The 18,740-nt window shown below is 60.4% G+C and overlaps 2 non-coding genes across 2 annotated transcripts; both read right to left on the bottom strand.

Moving 5' to 3' along the window:
- Positions 1 to 1,990: 1,990 nt before the first annotated feature.
- Positions 1,991 to 2,109, bottom strand: LOC131869167 (5S ribosomal RNA). Its single transcript, XR_009367562.1, has one exon. It is a non-coding gene; the product is annotated as a 5S ribosomal RNA (ribosomal RNA).
- Positions 2,110 to 9,798: 7,689 nt separating this feature from the next.
- Positions 9,799 to 9,917, bottom strand: LOC131869157 (5S ribosomal RNA). The gene has a single exon (XR_009367552.1). It is a non-coding gene; the product is annotated as a 5S ribosomal RNA (ribosomal RNA).
- Between the last annotated feature and the right edge of the window lie 8,823 nt (positions 9,918 to 18,740).

Here is an 18,740-nt window from a genome sequence, read left to right as displayed (position 1 = left end):
ACCTTGGTGCGCACACCTTGGCTGGGTTGCGCGGCCTGGTGGGCACCATGGTGCGCACCAAGGAGCGCTCCGAAGTGTGCTCCAAGGTGCGGCGTGCACGAAGTCGGAGCCCGGTTTGCCCCGGGTACGCACCTCGCGTGCACCTTCGCCGGGGTGGGCACCTCGGCTGGGTTGCGCGCCCTGGTGCGCACCAAGGAGCGCTCCGAAGTGTGCTCCAAGGTGCGGCGTGCACGAAGTCGGAGCCCGGTTTGCCCCGGGTGCGCACCTCGCGTGCACCTTCGGCGGGGTTGCGCGCCCTGGTGGGCACCATGGTGCGCACCAAGGAGCGCTCCGAAGTGTGCTCCAAGGTGCGGCGTGCACGAAGTCGGAGCCCGGTTTGCCCCGGGTGCGCACCTCGCGTGCACCTTCGGCGGGGTTGCGCGCCCTGGTGGGCACCATGGTGCGCACCAAGGAGCGCTCCGAAGTGTGCTCCAAGGTGCGGCGTGCACGAAGTCGGAGCCCGGTTTGCCCCGGGTGCGCACCTCGCGTGCACCTTCGCCGCGGTGGGCACCATGGCGTGCACGAAGTCGGAGCCCGGTTTGCCCCGGGTGCGCACCTCGCGTGCACCTTCGCCGGGGTGGGCACCTCGGCTGGGTTGCGCGCCCTGGTGCGCACCAAGGAGCGCTCCGAAGTGTGCTCCAAGGTGCGGCGTGCACGAAGTCGGAGCCCGGTTTGCCCCGGGTGCGCACCTCGCGTGCACCTTCGCCAGGGTGGGCACCTCGGTGCGCACACCTTCTCAATGTTTTCTTGCCTTTTCTGGAAATTGGTGAAGGCAGCGCATCAAAGGTGCGCACCTCGGTGTGCTCCGAGGTGCGAACCCGAGAGCGCTCCGAGGTGCCCACGAAGTCGAAAGTCGGGTTAATTGCATTGTTTTCCCCGGGTGCGCTCCGAGGTGCGCAACATCGGCGCGCACCAAGGAGGGCTCCGAAGTGTGCTCCAAGGTGCGCACGATGGCGTGCACCTCTGGTGCGCACGATTCGGAGCTCGGTTTGACCGGGGTGCGCACACCTTGGCTGGGTTGCGCACCTTTTGTGCGCTCCAAGGTGCGCACGAAGTCGGAGCTCGGTTTGCCCCGGGTGCGCACCTTCGCCAGGGTGCGCACCTTGATGCGCACGCCTTGGCTGGGCTGCGCACCTTGGTGGGCGCCATGGTGCGCACCTTTCGTGCGCTCCAAGGTGCGCACGAAGTCGGAGCTCGGTTTGCCCCGGGTGCGCACCTTGGTGGGCGCCATGGTGCACTCCGAGGTGCCCAAGATTGGTGCGCACCAAGGAGCGCTCCGAAGTGCGCTCCAAGGTGCGCGCGAAGTCGAAAGTTGGGTTAATTGTCCGGTTTGCCTCGGGTGCGCACCTTGCGTGCACCTTCGCCAGGGTGGGCGCCTTGGTGCGCACACCTTGGCTGGGCTGCGCACACCTTGGCACCCGCGTTTCCTTCATTTTAAATTTTTTTTTTTTACAATCTCTCAAGTGGGAAATTCTATAATCTCAACTTTTTTTGCCTTTTCAGGAAACTTTTGAATGGAGCGCATCATTGGTGCGCTCCGAAGTGTGCTCCAAAGCTCTCTCCAGCTGCGTGCACCTGCCCCGGCCGCGCACCCGGCCCCGCCCAGCTTCGCTCACCTGTCCCGGGCGTCTGGTGCGGAACCTTAGAGTAAGAAACATCACCGTGCACCTTGGCCAACGTGCGCGACTCGACCGAGCGCGCACTGGCCGAGGTGCACACCGATTTCACCTGGGTGCGCGCGCAGCACCTCGGGCGCACCGGGGTGCGCGCACAACGCCCGGGTTGCACCGTGGCCTGTGTGCTCGGGGCGCCTCGGGTGCGCGCTCGGTGTCGCCCCCGCGCGCGCGGTAGTGCGGGCAGGGCACCCCGGCCCGGCCCGGCCCCGACGAGAACGCAAACGGGCAAAAGGTTTATTCAAATAGCATTGCGATGCCCGGCGAAAAACTAAAAAAGGGTGCAACACCGGGACTTCCCGGGAGGTCACCCATCCCAGTACTACTCCGGCCCAAGCGCGCTTAACTGCGGAGTTCTGATGGGATCCGGTGCACTAACGCTGGTATGATCGCACCCGTTATGAGCTTGTCGCAGTGTGTACTTAGCAAACCGCGACCCACGTGCGAATCCACCCCGGCCACCCACCCCCGTCGAGGTGCACACCCTCCCTCGCGAAGTGCGCCCCGTTCGCCAAGTGTGAGCCCTGCCCGGGTGCGCGCACCTTGCTAGGGCGTCGGGTGTGCACCCGGCCCGGCCTACGTGCGTGCACCTGTAGGGGGCGTCGTGTGCGTGCAGTGTCCCGTCTGCAACGCGGTGCCCACACACCACCTCGGGCGCAACGACCTGCGCTCACATGTGGGCCGAGTGCACCTTGGTGCATGTTCGGGGCGCCTCGGGTGCACGCTCGATCTTGCCCCGGTGCACCAAGGCGCTCGGTTTGCCCCGGGTGCGCACTTGGTGCAAGGTGGGCACCCAAAATAGGGATCAAGCACCAAAACACAAGTTTCGGGATGCAAAATGGGACCCAAGGACCACAAATGCGTTCCAAGACCCATGATGGGTCCACGAGAACAAAAATGTGTTCCGAGACTTAATAAACAAATATTGGGTTTTAGGAGAAGAAACATGCTCTGATGCCCAAAACGAGAATCGACCCCGAAAAGGCCACAGGCCAAAAGTGGGATGCGAGACAAAAAAAAATGGGACCCGAGGACCAAAATTGGGTTCCCAGGTCGAAGACAGGGCAACCGGACAAGAAACGACCTCTAAGGCTCGAAATGAGTCCCGACGACTAAAACTTGACAAGAAGCACCCATCAGGCACCCAACTCGACACCCATGGGATGCCGACCCACCCGGGCTTCCACCTAGCACACCTTGGCACCCACCCACCCTCGCACCCAACCTCGCACCCAACTTAGCACCTTTGAACCCACATTGGCACTCACCCTGACCCTGGCACCTTGGAACCCACATTGGCACTCACCTTGACCCTGGCACCCACCTTTGCACTCACCTTGGGACCCACCCTGGCTCCCACCTCGGCACCCACCCAGACACCCACCTTGGTTCCTTGGCACCCACCTTGGATCCTTGGCACCCACCCCGACACCCACCTTGGCACGCAACTTGGCTACTTGCCACCCACCTTGGCTCCTTGACGCCCACCCCGACAACCACCCCGTGACCTACCCTGGCTAGGGTTGGTGCACACCCACCCTGGTGCCCACCTTGGCACCCACCCTATGACCCACCTTGGCACGCACCTTAGTACCCACCCCGTTACCCACCCTAGGACCCACCCCGTGACCCACCTTGGCCAGGGTGGGTGCCTTGGTGCGCACAACTTGCCTGGGCTGCACACCAGGGCGGGCTCAAGATGGCACCCGCGTTCCGTTTTTTTCACTATCTTTCAAAACGGAAATTTTAAAATCTCATTTTTTTCTTTTTTTTGCCTTTTCTGGAAATTAGTGAAGGCAGCGCATCAAAGGTGCGCAATGCTGGTGCGAACCCGGGAGCGCTCCGATGTGTGCTCCAAGGTGCGGCGTGCACGAAGTCCGAGCCCGGTTTGCCCCGGGTGCGCACCTCGCGTGCACCTTCGCCGGGGTGAGCACCTTGGCTGGGTTGCGCGCCCTGGTGCGTACCAAGGAGCGCTCTGAAGTGTGCTCCAAGGTGCGGCGTGCACGAAGTCGGAGCCCGGTTTGCCCCGGGTGTGCACCTCGGGTGCGCACCTCGCGTGCACCTTCGCTGCGGTGGGCACCTTGGCTGGGTTGCGCGCCTTGGTGGGCACCATGCAGTGCACGAAGTCGGAGCCCGGTTTGCCCCGGGCGCGCACCTCCGCCAGGGTGGGCACCTTGGTGCGCACAACTTGCCTGGGCTGCGCATCAGGAAGGGCTCAAGATGGCACCCGCGTTCCGTTTTTTTCACTATCTTTCAGAACGGAAATTTTAAAATATCGTTTTTTTTTGCCTTTTCTGGAAATTAGTGAAGGCAGCGCATCAAAGGTGCGCAACGCTGGTGCGAACCTGGGAGCGCTCCGATGTGTGCTCCAAGGTGCGGCGTGCACGAAGTCGGAGCCCGGTTTGCCTCGGGTGCGCCCTGGTGGGCACCATGGTGCGCACCAAGGAGCGCTCCGAAGTGTGCTCCAAGGTGCGGCCTGCACGAAGTCGGAGCCCGGTTTGCCCCGGGTGTGCACCTCGGGTGGGCACCTTGGTGCGCATGCCTTGCCTGGGCTGCGCACCAGGGCGGGCTCAAGATGGCACCCGCGTTCCTTTTTTTTCACTATCTTTCAAAACGGAAATTTTAAAATCTCATTTTTTTTTGCCTTTTTCTGGAAATTAGTGAAGGCAGCGCATCAAAGGTGCGCACCTCGCTGCCCACCACGGTGCGCAACGCCGGTGGGCACCCGGGAGTGCTTCGAAGTGTGCTCCAAGGTGCTGCGTGCACGTTGTCGGAGCCCGGTTTGCCCCGGGTGCGCACCTCGCGTGCACCTTCGTCGGGGTGGGCACCTTGGCTTGGTTTGCCCCGGCTGCGCTCCGAAGCGGGGTTATTGGAGCGCCGCCTCTTTTTTTGTCGGAGCGTTTGGTGGGGTTTCTCGCATTGGCTCTTCCGAGGCCCGGTTGCCACCCTGGCGCGCACGAAGTCGGAAGTAGGGTTAATTGCCCGGGTGCGCACCTTTGCCAGGGTGGCACCTTACCTGGGCTGCGCACCAGGGCGGGCTCAAGATGGCACGCGCGTTCCGTTTTTTTCACTATCTTTCAAAACGGAAATTTTAAAATCTCCTTTTTTTTTTGCCTTTTCTGGAAATTAGTGAAGGCAGCGCATCAAAGGTGCGCACCTCGCTGCCCACCTTGGTGTGCTCTGAGGTGCGCACCCGGGAGCGCTACGAAGTGTGCTCCAAGGTGCGGCGTGCACGTTGTCGGAGCCCGGTTTGCCCCGGGTGCGCACCTCGCCTGCACCTTGGCCGGGGTGGGCACCTTGGCTGGGTTTGCCCAGGGTGCGCTCCGAAGCGGGGTTACTGGAGCGCCCCCTCTTTTTTTGTCAGAGAGTTTGGTGGGGTTTCTCGCATTGGCTCTTCCCAGGCCCGGTTGTTGGGTGCGCTCCCACCCTGGCGCGCGCGAAGTTGGAAGTTGGGTTAATTGCCCGGGCGCGCACCTTCGCCAGGGTGGGCACCTTGGTGCGCAAACCTTGGCTGGGCTGCGCACCAGGGCGGGCTCAAGATGGCACCAGCATTCCCTTTTTCTCACTATCTTTCAAAACGGAAATTTTAAAATCTCGTTTTTTTTTTGCCTTTTATGGAAATTAGTGAAGGCATCGCATCAAAGGTGCGCACCTCGCTGCCCACCTTGGTGTGCTCCGAGGTGCCCACCACGGTGCGCAACGCCGGTGCGAACCCGGGAGCGCCCCGATGTGTGCTCCAAGGTGCGGCGTGCACGAAGTCGGACCCCGGTTTGCCCCGGGTGCGCACCTCGCGTGCACCTTGGTGCGCACACCTTGGCTGGGTTGCGCGGCCTGGTGGGCACCATGGTGCGCACCAAGGAGCGCTCCGAAGTGTGCTCCAAGGTGCGGCGTGCACGAAGTCGGAGCCCGGTTTGCCCCGGGTGCGCACCTTCGCCGCGGTGGGCACCATGGCGTGCACGAAGTCGGAGCCCGGTTTGCCCCGGGTGCGCACCTCGCGTGCACCTTCGCCGGGGTGGGCACCTCGGCTGGGTTGCGCGCCCTGGTGCGCACCAAGGAGCGCTCTGAAGTGTGCTCCAAGGTGCGGCGTGCACGAAGTCGGAGCCCGGTTTGCCCCGGGTGTGCACCTCGGGTGCGCACCTCGCGTGCACCTTCGCTGCGGTGGGCACCTTGGCTGGGTTGCGCGCCTTGGTGGGCACCATGCAGTGCACGAAGTCGGAGCCCGGATTGCCCCGGGCGCGCACCTCCGCCAGGGTGGGCACCTTGGTGCGCACAACTTGCCTGGGCTGCGCACCAGGAAGGGCTCAAGATGGCACCCGCGTTCCGTTTTTTTCACTATCTTTCAGAACGGAAATTTTAAAATCTCGTTTTTTTTTGCCTTTTCTGGAAATTAGTGAAGGCAGCGCATCAAAGGTGCGCAACGCTGGTGCGAACCTGGGAGCGCTCCGATGTGTGCTCCAAGGTGCGGCGTGCACGAAGTCGGACCCCGGTTTGCCCCGGGTGCGCACCTCGCGTGCACCTTGGTGCGCACACCTTGGCTGGGTTGCGCGCCCTGGTGGGCACCATGGTGCGCACCAAGGAGCGCTCCGAAGTGTGCTCCAAGGTGCGGCGTGCACGAAGTCGGAGCCCGGTTTGCCCCGGGTGCGCACCTCGCGTGCACCTTCACCGCGGTGGGCACCATGGCGTGCACGAAGTCGGAGCCCGGTTTGCCCCGGGTGCGCACCTCGCGTGCACCTTCGCCGGGGTGGGCACCTTGGTGTGCAGACCTTGGCTGGGTTGCGCGCCCTGGTGGGCACCATGGTGCGCACCAAGGAGCGCTCCGAAGTGTGCTCCAAGGTGCGGCCTGCACGAAGTCGGAGCCCGGTTTGCCCCGGGTGTGCACCTCGGGTGGGCACCTTGGTGCGCATGCCTTGCCTGGGCTGCGCACCAGGGCGGGCTCAAGATGGCACCCGCGTTCCTTTTTTTTCACTATCTTTCAAAACGGAAATTTTAAAATCTCATTTTTTTTTGCCTTTTTCTGGAAATTAGTGAAGGCAGCGCATCAAAGGTGCGCACCTCGCTGCCCACCACGGTGCGCAACGCCGGTGGGCACCCGGGAGTGCTTCGAAGTGTGCTCCAAGGTGCTGCGTGCACGTTGTCGGAGCCCGGTTTGCCCCGGGTGCGCACCTCGCGTGCACCTTCGTCGGGGTGGGCACCTTGGCTGGGTTTGCCCCGGCTGCGCTCCGAAGCGGGGTTATTGGAGCGCCGCCTCTTTTTTTGTCGGAGCGTTTGGTGGGGTTTCTCGCATTGGCTCTTCCGAGGCCCGGTTGCCACCCTGGCGCGCACGAAGTCGGAAGTAGGGTTAATTGCCCGGGTGCGCACCTTTGCCAGGGTGGGCACCTTACCTGGGCTGCGCACCAGGGCGGGCTCAAGATGGCACGCGCGTTCCGTTTTTTTCACTATCTTTCAAAACGGAAATTTTAAAATCTCCTTTTTTTTTTGCCTTTTCTGGAAATTAGTGAAGGCAGCGCATCAAAGGTGCGCACCTCGCTGCCCACCTTGGTGTGCTCTGAGGTGCGCACCCGGGAGCGCTACGAAGTGTGCTCCAAGGTGCGGCGTGCACGTTGTCGGAGCCCGGTTTGCCCCGGGTGCGCACCTCGCCTGCACCTTGGCCGGGGTGGGCACCTTGGCTGGGTTTGCCCAGGGTGCGCTCCGAAGCGGGGTTACTGGAGCGCCCCCTCTTTTTTTGTCAGAGCGTTTGGTGGGGTTTCTCGCATTGGCTCTTCCCAGGCCCGGTTGTTGGGTGCGCTCCCACCCTGGCGCGCGCGAAGTTGGAAGTTGGATTAATTGCCCGGGCGCGCACCTTCGCCAGGGTGGGCACCTTGGTGCGCACACCTTGGCTGGGCTGCGCACCAGGGCGGGCTCAAGATGGCACCAGCATTCCCTTTTTCTCACTATCTTTCAAAACGGAAATTTTAAAATCTCGTTTTTTTTTTGCCTTTTATGGAAATTAGTGAAGGCATCGCATCAAAGGTGCGCACCTCGCTGCCCACCTTGGTGTGCTCCGAGGTGCCCACCACGGTGCGCAACGCCGGTGCGAACCCGGGAGCGCCCCGATGTGTGCTCCAAGGTGCGGCGTGCACGAAGTCGGACCCCGGTTTGCCCCGGGTGCGCACCTCGCGTGCACCTTGGTGCGCACACCTTGGCTGGGTTGCGCGGCCTGGTGGGCACCATGGTGCGCACCAAGGAGCGCTCCGAAGTGTGCTCCAAGGTGCGGCGTGCACGAAGTCGGAGCCCGGTTTGCCCCGGGTACGCACCTCGCGTGCACCTTCGCCGGGGTGGGCACCTCGGCTGGGTTGCGCGCCCTGGTGCGCACCAAGGAGCGCTCCGAAGTGTGCTCCAAGGTGCGGCGTGCACGAAGTCGGAGCCCGGTTTGCCCCGGGTGCGCACCTTCGCCGCGGTGCGCACCATGGCGTGCACGAAGTCGGAGCCCGGTTTGCCCCGGGTGCGCACCTCGCGTGCACCTTCGGCGGGGTTGCGCGCCCTGGTGGGCACCATGGTGCGCACCAAGGAGCGCTCCGAAGTGTGCTCCAAGGTGCGGCGTGCACGAAGTCGGAGCCCGGTTTGCCCCGGGTGCGCACCTCGCGTGCACCTTCGCCGCGGTGGGCACCATGGCGTGCACGAAGTCGGAGCCCGGTTTGCCCCGGGTGCGCACCTCGCGTGCACCTTCGCCGGGGTGGGCACCTCGGCTGGGTTGCGCGCCCTGGTGCGCACCAAGGAGCGCTCCGAAGTGTGCTCCAAGGTGCGGCGTGCACGAAGTCGGAGCCCGGTTTGCCCCGGGTGCGCACCTCGCGTGCACCTTCGCCAGGGTGGGCACCTCGGTGCGCACACCTTCTCAATGTTTTCTTGCCTTTTCTGGAAATTGGTGAAGGCAGCGCATCAAAGGTGCGCACCTCGGTGTGCTCCGAGGTGCGAACCCGAGAGCGCTCCGAGGTGCCCACGAAGTCGAAAGTCGGGTTAATTGCATTGTTTTCCCCGGGTGCGCTCCGAGGTGCGCAACATCGGCGCGCACCAAGGAGGGCTCCGAAGTGTGCTCCAAGGTGCGCACGATGGCGTGCACCTCTGGTGCGCACGATTCGGAGCTCGGTTTGACCGGGGTGCGCACACCTTGGCTGGGTTGCGCACCTTTTGTGCGCTCCAAGGTGCGCACGAAGTCGGAGCTCGGTTTGCCCCGGGTGCGCACCTTCGCCAGGGTGCGCACCTTGATGCGCACGCCTTGGCTGGGCTGCGCACCTTGGTGGGCGCCATGGTGCGCACCTTTCGTGCGCTCCAAGGTGCGCACGAAGTCGGAGCTCGGTTTGCCCCGGGTGCGCACCTTGGTGGGCGCCATGGTGCACTCCGAGGTGCCCAAGATTGGTGCGCACCAAGGAGCGCTCCGAAGTGCGCTCCAAGGTGCGCGCGAAGTCGAAAGTTGGGTTAATTGTCCGGTTTGCCTCGGGTGCGCACCTTGCGTGCACCTTCGCCAGGGTGGGCGCCTTGGTGCGCACACCTTGGCTGGGCTGCGCACACCTTGGCACCCGCGTTTCCTTCATTTTAAATTTTTTTTTTTTACAATCTCTCAAGTGGGAAATTCTATAATCTCAACTTTTTTTGCCTTTTCAGGAAACTTTTGAATGGAGCGCATCATTGGTGCGCTCCGAAGTGTGCTCCAAAGCTCTCTCCAGCTGCGTGCACCTGCCCCGGCCGCGCACCCGGCCCCGCCCAGCTTCGCTCACCTGTCCCGGGCGTCTGGTGCGGAACCTTAGAGTAAGAAACATCACCGTGCACCTTGGCCAACGTGCGCGACTCGACCGAGCGCGCACTGGCCGAGGTGCACACCGATTTCACCTGGGTGCGCGCGCAGCACCTCGGGCGCACCGGGGTGCGCGCACAACGCCCGGGTTGCACCGTGGCCTGTGTGCTCGGGGTGCCTCGGGTGCGCGCTCGGTGTCGCCCCCGCGCGCGCGGTAGTGCGGGCAGCGCACCCCGGCCCGGCCCGGCCCCGACGAGAACGCAAACGGGCAAAAGGTTTATTCAAATAGCATTGCGACGCCCGGCGAAAAACTAAAAAAGGGTGCAACACCGGGACTTCCCGGGAGGTCACCCATCCCAGTACTACTCCGGCCCAAGCGCGCTTAACTGCGGAGTTCTGATGGGATCCGGTGCACTAATGCTGGTATGATCGCACCCGTTATGAGCTTGTCGCAGTGTGTACTTAGCAAACCGCGACCCACGTGCGAATCCACCCCGGCCACCCACCCCCGTCGAGGTGCACACCCTCCCTCGCGAAGTGCGCCCCGTTCGCCAAGTGTGAGCCCTGCCCGGGTGCGCGCACCTTGCTAGGGCGTCGGGTGTGCACCCGGCCCGGCCTACGTGCGTGCACCTGGAGGGGGCGTCGTGTGCGTGCAGTGTCCCGTCTGCAACGCGGTGCCCACACACCACCTCGGGCGCAACGACCTGCGCTCACATGTGGGCCGAGTGCACCTTGGTGCATGTTCGGGGCGCCTCGGGTGCACGCTCGATCTTGCCCCGGTGCACCAAGGCGCTCGGTTTGCCCCGGGTGCGCACTTGGTGCAAGGTGGGCACCCAAAATAGGGATCAAGCACCAAAACACAAGTTTCGGGATGCAAAATGGGACCCAAGGACCACAAATGCGTTCCAAGACCCATGATGGGTCCACGAGAACAAAAATGTGTTCCGAGACTTAATAAACAAATATTGGGTTTTAGGAGAAGAAACATGCTCTGATGCCCAAAACGAGAATCGACCCCGAAAAGGCCACAGGCCAAAAGTGGGATGCGAGACAAAAAAAAATGGGACCCGAGGACCAAAATTGGGTTCCCAGGTCGAAGACAGGGCAACCGGACAAGAAACGACCTCTAAGGCTCGAAATGAGTCCCGACGACTAAAACTTGACAAGAAGCACCCATCAGGCACCCAACTCGACACCCATGGGATGCCGACCCACCCGGGCTTCCACCTAGCACACCTTGGCACCCACCCACCCTCGCACCCAACCTCGCACCCAACTTAGCACCTTTGAACCCACATTGGCACTCACCCTGACCCTGGCACCTTGGAACCCACATTGGCACTCACCTTGACCCTGGCACCCACCTTTGCACTCACCTTGGGACCCACCCTGGCTCCCACCTCGGCACCCACCCAGACACCCACCTTGGTTCCTTGGCACCCACCTTGGATCCTTGGCACCCACCCCGACACCCACCTTGGCACGCAACTTGGCTACTTGCCACCCACCTTGGCTCCTTGACGCCCACCCCGACAACCACCCCGTGACCTACCCTGGCTAGGGTTGGTGCACACCCACCCTGGTGCCCACCTTGGCACCCACCCTATGACCCACCTTGGCACGCACCTTAGTACCCACCCCGTTACCCACCCTAGGACCCACCCCGTGACCCACCTTGGCCAGGGTGGGTGCACCCACCCTGGTGCCCACCTTGGCACCCACCCATCCTAGCACCCAGCCTGTGACCGGGCTTGGAACCCAACCTTGCACCCGCACCCGTCTTGGCCAGTGTGGGTGCGCACCCATCCTGGCACCCACGTTGTGACACACCCTTTAACCCACGCACCCTAGCACCCACGTTGGCACCCACCTTGGAACCCAACCTAGCAACTTGGCACCCACCCCGTGACCCACCTTGGCATCCACCATAGCAGTCGCCGACTTGGCACCCACCTCGGCACCCACCTTGACACTTGTGGACCCACCTTGCCACTCACCCTAGCATCGACCCATCCTAGCACCCACCCTGGCACCTTTGCACCCTAGCACTCACCCATCCTAGCACCTAACCTGTGACCCACCTTGACACTCACCCTCGCACCCACCTTGGAACCCAACCTAGCACCCACCCACCCTGACACCAACCCTAGCACCTACCCACCCTTGCACCCACCCTGTGACCCATCTTGGCACCCACCCATCCTACCACTCAACCTATCACCCACCTTCTCACCCACCTTGGCATCCACCTTAGCACCCACCCACACTGGCACCTTGGCACCCACCTCGGGCAAGGTGGGTGCACACCCACCCTGGCACCCAATTTAGAACCCACCGAGCATGTTACCCACCTTGGCACCCACATTGCAGCCCACCCTAGTACCCACCCTATGACCCACATTGGCATCCACACCCTAGCACCCAGGCACCTCGACACCCGCCTTGACACCCACCCTAGCACTGAACCTGTGACCCACCTTGGAACTCACCCTAGAACCCACCCACCCTGTGAACCACCTTGGCATCCACCTTAGCACCCACCCACCTTGGCACCCACTCTAGCACTCACCCATCCTAACACCCAACTTGTTACCCACCTTGGCACCCGCCCTCGCGTCCACCTTGAAACCCACCCTAGCACCCACCCACGCAGGAGCCCACCTTGGCACCCAACCTAACACCCACGCATCCTGGCACCCAACTTGTGACCCACCTTGGAACCCACCCTAGTACCCACCTTTGAACCCACTATATCACCAACCCACCTTGGCACCCACCCTATGACCCTCTTTGGAATCCACCCTAGCACGCACCCACCCTGGCACCCACCATGGAGCGCACCCTAGCACCCACCCACCTCGGCACGCACCTCAACACCCACCTTGGTGTGCGCACTGCGCCAACCTCTCAAAGACCCTATGTGGTGCGCTCCAAAGTGTACACCTTTGGTGCGCTCCAAGGTGCGCACCTTTGGTGCACACCGAGGTGCACACCAAAGTGTGCACCGAGGTGAGCACCAAAGTGCACTCCAGGGTGCACACCAAGGCGTGCACCTTTGGTGCGGTCAATGCAAACGAATTCGGAAGTTGGGGTCGATGTCCTAATCGCTGCTGCAGACTACACGTATGAGAATCGGACAAATAGCTTTATATAGGGGAGGTGTTGCGTTTGATGGGTCGACTCCCCTGGTTGTGTGCACTGCACCAACTTCAAAGACCCTGTCTTGTTTAAGAAGTCAAAAGTTGGGGTGGATGTCCTAATCATTGCTGCAGTCTACGCATGTATGAGAATCAGACAAATAGCTTATATAGGGGAGGTGTTGCATTCGGTGGGTTGACTCCCCTGGTTGTGCGCACTGCGCCAACCTCAAAGACCCCGCATAGCAGAAGAAGTCGGAAGTCGGATTTTGGTGAGCACCAAGGCGTGCACCTTTGGTGCGGTCAACGCAGACGAATTCAGAAGTTGGGGTGGATGTCCTAATCGTTGTTGCAGGCTACACATGTATGAGAATCAGACAAATAGCTTATATAGGGGAGGTGTTGGGTTTGATGGGTCAACTCCCTTGGTTGTGCGCATTACGCCAACCTCAAAGACCTTGTTTTCGTTAAGAAGTCAAAAGTTGGGGTCAATGTCCTAATGGCTCCTGCAGGCTACACATGTATGAGAATCGGACAAATAGCTTATATAGGGGAGGTGTTGGGTTTGATGGGTCGACTCCCCTGGTTGTGCGCATTACGTCAACCTCAAAGACCTTGTTTTCGTTAAGAAGTCAAAAGTTGGGGTCGATGTCCTAATTGCTCCTGTAGACTACACATGTATGAGAATCAGACAAATAGCTTATATAGGGGAGGTGTTGGGTTTGATGGGTTGACTCCCCTAGTTGTTCGCATTACACCAACCTCAAAGACCTTGTTTTCGTTTAGAAGCCGAAAGTTGGGGTCGATGTCCTAATTGCTCCTGCAGGCTACGCATGTATGAGAATCAGACAAATAGCTTATATAGGGGAGGTGTTGGGTTTGATGGGTCGACTCCCCTGGTTGTGCGCATTGCGCCAACCTCAAAGACCCTGCATTGCGGATGAAGTCGAAAGTCAGAGTTTGGTGTGCTACAAGGTGTGGTCGAAGGTGCTCACCTAGGTGTGCACCTTTGGAGCACAGGAAAAGTGCCCTCCAAAAGTGCGCACCTTTGGAGTGCACAAAAGTGCCCTCCAAAAGTGCGCACCTTTGGAGCGCAGAAAAGTGCCCTCCAAAAAGTGCCCTCCAAAAGTGCGCACCTTTGGAGCGCAGAAAAGTGCCCTCCAAAAAGTGCCCTCCAAAAGTGCGCACCTTTGGAGCGCAGAAAAGTGCCCTCCAAAAAGTGCCCTCCAAAAGTGCGCACCTTTGGAGCGCAGAAAAGTGCCCTCCAAAAAGTGCCCTCCAAAAGTGCGCACCTTTGGAGCGCAGAAAAGTGCCCTCCAAAAAGTGCCCTCCAAAAGTGCGCACCTTTGGAGCGCAGAAAAGTGCCCTCCAAAAAGTGCCCTCCAAAAGTGCGCACCTTTGGAGCGCAGAAAAGTGCCCTCCAAAAAGTGCCCTCCAAAAGTGCGCACCTTTGGAGCGCAGAAAAGTGCCCTCCAAAAAGTGCCCTCCAAAAGTGCGCACCTTTGGAGCGCAGAAAAGTGCCCTCCAAAAAGTGCCCTCCAAAAGTGCGCACCTTTGGAGCGCAGAAAAGTGCCCTCCAAAAAGTGCCCTCCAAAAGTGCGCACCTTTGGAGCGCAGAAAAGTGCCCTCCAAAAGTGCGCACTTTTGGTGCGCACCAAGGCGCTGGTTCGGTCGTTGCAGGCGAGTTCGGAAGTTGGGGTCGATGTCCTGAGCGGAGGTGCAAACTACACAGGTGTCGGAATCGGACAAATAGCTTATATAGGGGAGGTGTATGCTTCGATGGGTCGACTCCCCAGGTTGAGCGCACCGCGCCAACCTCAAAGACCCTACGGTATGGATGAAGTCGGAAGTTGGGTCCGATGACCGATTCGATTAGTAGGTATGCTCATGAGGTCGGAATTTGGGTCCGATGACCTGCCATGTGCAGGAAGGCGAATGTTGACACTGTGCGTTGCAAGGTGCACACCAAGGCGCTGGTGCGGTCTTTTTAGTCGAGTTCGGAAGTTGGGGTCGATGTCCTGATCGGAGGTGCAAGCTACACAGGTGTGGGAATCGGACAAATAGCTTATATAGGGGAGGTGTATGCTTCGTTGGGTCGACTCCCCGGGTTGAGCGCACCGCGCCAACCTCAAAGACCCTACGGTATGGATGAAGTCGGAAGTTGGGTCCGATGACCGATTCGATATGTAGGCATACTCGCGAGGTCGGAATTTGGGTCCGATGACCTGCCACGTGCAGGAAGGCGAATGTTGGCACTGTGCGTTGCAAGGTGCGCACCAAGGCGCTGGTTCGGTCGTTGGAGGCGAGTTCGGAAGTTGGGGTCGATGTCTTGATCGGAGGTGCAAACTACACAGGTGTGGGAATCGGACAAATAGCTTATATAGGGGAGGTGTATGCTTCGTTGGGTCGACTCCCCGGGTTGAGCGCACCGCGCCAACCTCAAAGACCCTACGGTATGGATGAAGTCGGAAGTTGGGTCCGATGACCGATTCGATATGTAGGCATACTCGCGAGGTCGGAATTTGGGTCCGATGACCTGCCATGTGCAGGAAGGCGAATGTTGGGACTGTGCGTCGCAAGGTGCGCACCAAGGCGCTGGTGCCGTCGTTGCAGTCGAGTTCGGAAGTTGGGGTCGATGTCCTGGTCAGAGGTGCAAACTACACAGGTGTGGGAATCGGACAAATAGCTTATATAGGGGAGGTGTATGCTTCGATGGGTCGACTCCCTGGGTTGAGCGCACCGCGCCAACCTCAAAGACCCTACAGTATGGATGAAGTCGGAAGTTGGGTCCGATGACCGATTCGATACGTAGGCATATTGGCGAGGTCTGAATTTGTGTCCGATGACCTGCCATGCGCAGGAAGGCGGAATTTGGGTCCGATGACCGAGTTGATGGCGTGCCATGCGCAGAAAGGCGGAATTTGGGTCCGATGACCGAGTTGATGTTGATGGCCCGCCATGCACAGGAAGGCGGAATTTGGGTCCGATGACCGATTTGAAGGCGTGCCATACGCAAAAAGGCGGAGTTTGGGTCCGATGACCGAGTTGATATTGATGGCCCGCCATGCGCAGGAAGGCGGAATTTGGGTCCGATGACCTGACATACGCATGGAGTCCGACTCGGGGGCCGATGTTCGATTCGATGACTTGCATTGTGGGTAAAGTCGGAAGTTGTGGTCTTTGACCCGATTCGATGACCAGACTTCGGCTGCTTGAGAATCGGACAAATAACTTATATAGGGGAGGTAGTGTTCTCGAGCATCCTCCCCCCGTGCCCGTTTATGTCGATTGATGCTGGTGCTCGACTGGTTGGAGCGCTCGGATGCAAAAATCTTGCACCAGGATTTATCGATTGTGATGGACACGGCAAGTCTCCTGATTGCTATGCAGGAGCTCATCGTGAATCTCTATGCGGTCTTGGTATGGACTCGACCTGCGGAATGGTTCGGCAATGGTAGTCGCTCCAACACGTCCTTGCAATGGCCACAGAGGTGATTCGACTAGAGCTCCAGTCTAGCTTTTGGGTTGCTTGGCGGACTGGTATAGCCGCGATCGAGTTCCGGCCATGAACGTTTTAGATAGCTCTTGGGCTTTCTGGGACGGAAGTCGGAAGTTTGGGCTGTTGTCCGATTTGATGACCATTCTTCGGATGTGTGAGAATCGGACAAATAACTTATATAGGGGACTGTGTTGTCTCACGCAGCCCCCTCCGTGCCCCTCTATCTCGACCGATGTTGGTGCTTGAAAGGGTTGGGATCGCTCGGATTTATAAACGTGCACCACCATTTGTCGAGTGTGAGGGACGCGGCAGGTCTCCTAAATGCTATGCGGGCGCTCTCTGAGAATCTCTATCCGGCCTCGACACAGACTAGTCTTGCTGAATGGTTTGGCACTGGTAGTCGATCCAACACGTCGTTGTTGTGGCCGCCTAGGCGATTCGATTCGAGCCCCCGTCTAGCTTTTGGGTTGCTTGGCGGATTTTGCCCTATCCGCAAGTGAGCTCGGTCCCTAAACGTTCGAGAAACCCGATTGCTATGCGCCGACTCTCTTTCTTGCGAGCCTCCATCTAGCTTTTGGGTCTCTACGGAACGGAAGTCGGAATCTGGGACCGTTGTTTGATTCGACGAGGCAGACTACGGTTGTGCGAGAATCGGACAAATAACTTATATAGGGGAGGTGTTGACTGGAGCATTCTCCCCCGTGCCCCTCTAACTCGACCAATGCTGGCGCTCGAACGGTGGTAGCGCTCGGATTTTCATTGAGCGCCAGCATTGGTCGATTTAGAGGGGCATGCGAGATTCCCGAATGCTATGCGAGGGCTCTAACGGAAATGTCTATTGGTTTCGGTATGGATGCAATTGCGAGTGGTTCAGCAAAGGTAGTCGTTCCGATGCGTCCATGTCGTGGCCAAATCGATAATTCGATTTGAGCCCTCGTATAGCATTTGGGTCTCTCGATGTGATTCCGCATTCCAGTCCCTTTGGGCACTGCTTGAGCCGCATCCCAGGGGGTTCCCTTCCCAATAATCTGCCTCGCAACCCGATTGCTATGCGGTGAGGCTCCTCGGCCGCCTCGGAACTATCTGTGTATCAGACGCATCGCGGGATAAGGGGTTGGCAACGGTAGTCGCCCCAAGCGCGTCCGATGCTTGGACCATTCCGAGGCGGCCCTGAAGCCTCTTCCGTCTAGCCGTTGGGTCCTTCTCGCCGCATCCCTCGCCTCGCAACCCGATTGCTATGCGGTGAGGCTCCTCGGCCGCCTCGGAACTATCTGTGTATCGGACGCGTCGCGGGATAAGGGGTTGTCACTGGTAGTCGCCCCAAGCGCGTCCGATGCTTGGACCATTCCGAGGCGGCCCTGAAGCCTCTTCCGTCTAGCCGTTGGGTCCTTCTCGCCGCATCCCTCGCCTCGCACCCCGATTGCTATGCGGTGAGGCTCCTCGGCCGCCTCGGAACTATCTGTGTATCGGACGCGTCGCGGGATAAGGGGTTGTCATTGGTAGTCGCCCCAAGCGCGTCCGATGCTTGGACCATTCCGAGGCGGCCCTGAAGCCTCTTCCGTCTAGCCGTTGGGTCCTTCTCGCCGCATCCCTCGCCTCGCACCCCGATTGCTATGCGGTGAGGCTCCTCGGCCGCCTCGGAACTATCTGTGTATCGGACGCGTCGCGGGATAAGGGGTTGTCATTGGTAGTCGCCCCAAGCGCGTCCGATGCTTGGACCATTCCGAGGCGGCCCTGAAGCCTCTTCCGTCTAGCCGTTGGGTCCTTCTCGCCGCATCCCTCGCCTCGCACCCCGATTGCTATGCGGTGAGGCTCCTCGGCCGCCTCGGAACTATCTGTGTATCGGACGCGTCGCGGGATAAGGGGTTGTCACTGGTAGTCGCCCCAAGCGCGTCCGATGCTTGGACCATTCCGAGGCGGCCCTGAAGCCTCTTCCGTCTAGCCGTTGGGTCCTTCTCGCCGCATCCCTCGCCTCGCACCCCGATTGCTATGCGGTGAGGCTCCTCGGCCGCCTCGGAACTATCTGTGTATCGGACGCGTCGCGGGATAAGGGGTTGTCACTGGTAGTCGCCCCAAGCGCGTTCGATGCTTGGACCATTCCGAGGCGGCCCTGAAGCCTCTTCCGTCTAGCCGTTGGGTCCTTCTCGCCGCATCCCTCGCCTCGCACCCCGATTGCTATGCGGTGAGGCTCCTCGGCCGCCTTGGAACTATCTGTGTATCGGACGCGTCGCGGGATAAGGGGTTGTCACTGGTAGTCGCCCCAAGCGCGTCCGATGCTTGGACCATTCCGAGGCGGACCCGAAGCCTCTTCCGTCTAGCCGTTGGGTCCTTCTCGCCGCATCCTTCGCCTCGCACCCCGATTGCTATGCGGTGAGGCTCCTCGGCCGCCTCGGAACTATCTGTGTATCGGACGCGTCGCGGGATAAGGGGTTGTCACTGGTAGTCGCCCCAAGCGCGTCCGATGCTTGGACCATTCCGAGGCGGACCCGAAGCCTCTTCCGTCTAGCCGTTGGGTCCTTCTCGCCGCATCCCTCGCCTCGCACCCCGATTGCTATGCGGTGAGGCTCCTCGGCCGCCTTGGAACTATCTGTGTATCGGACGCGTCGCGGGATAAGGGGTTGTCA

Source organism: Cryptomeria japonica, unplaced genomic scaffold (genome assembly GCF_030272615.1).
Source record: "Cryptomeria japonica unplaced genomic scaffold, Sugi_1.0 HiC_scaffold_237, whole genome shotgun sequence".
Lineage (NCBI taxonomy): Eukaryota > Viridiplantae > Streptophyta > Pinopsida > Cupressales > Cupressaceae > Cryptomeria > Cryptomeria japonica.
The sequence above is the reverse complement of the archived record's forward strand: the minus strand, read 5'-3'. Positions and strand labels throughout refer to the sequence as shown.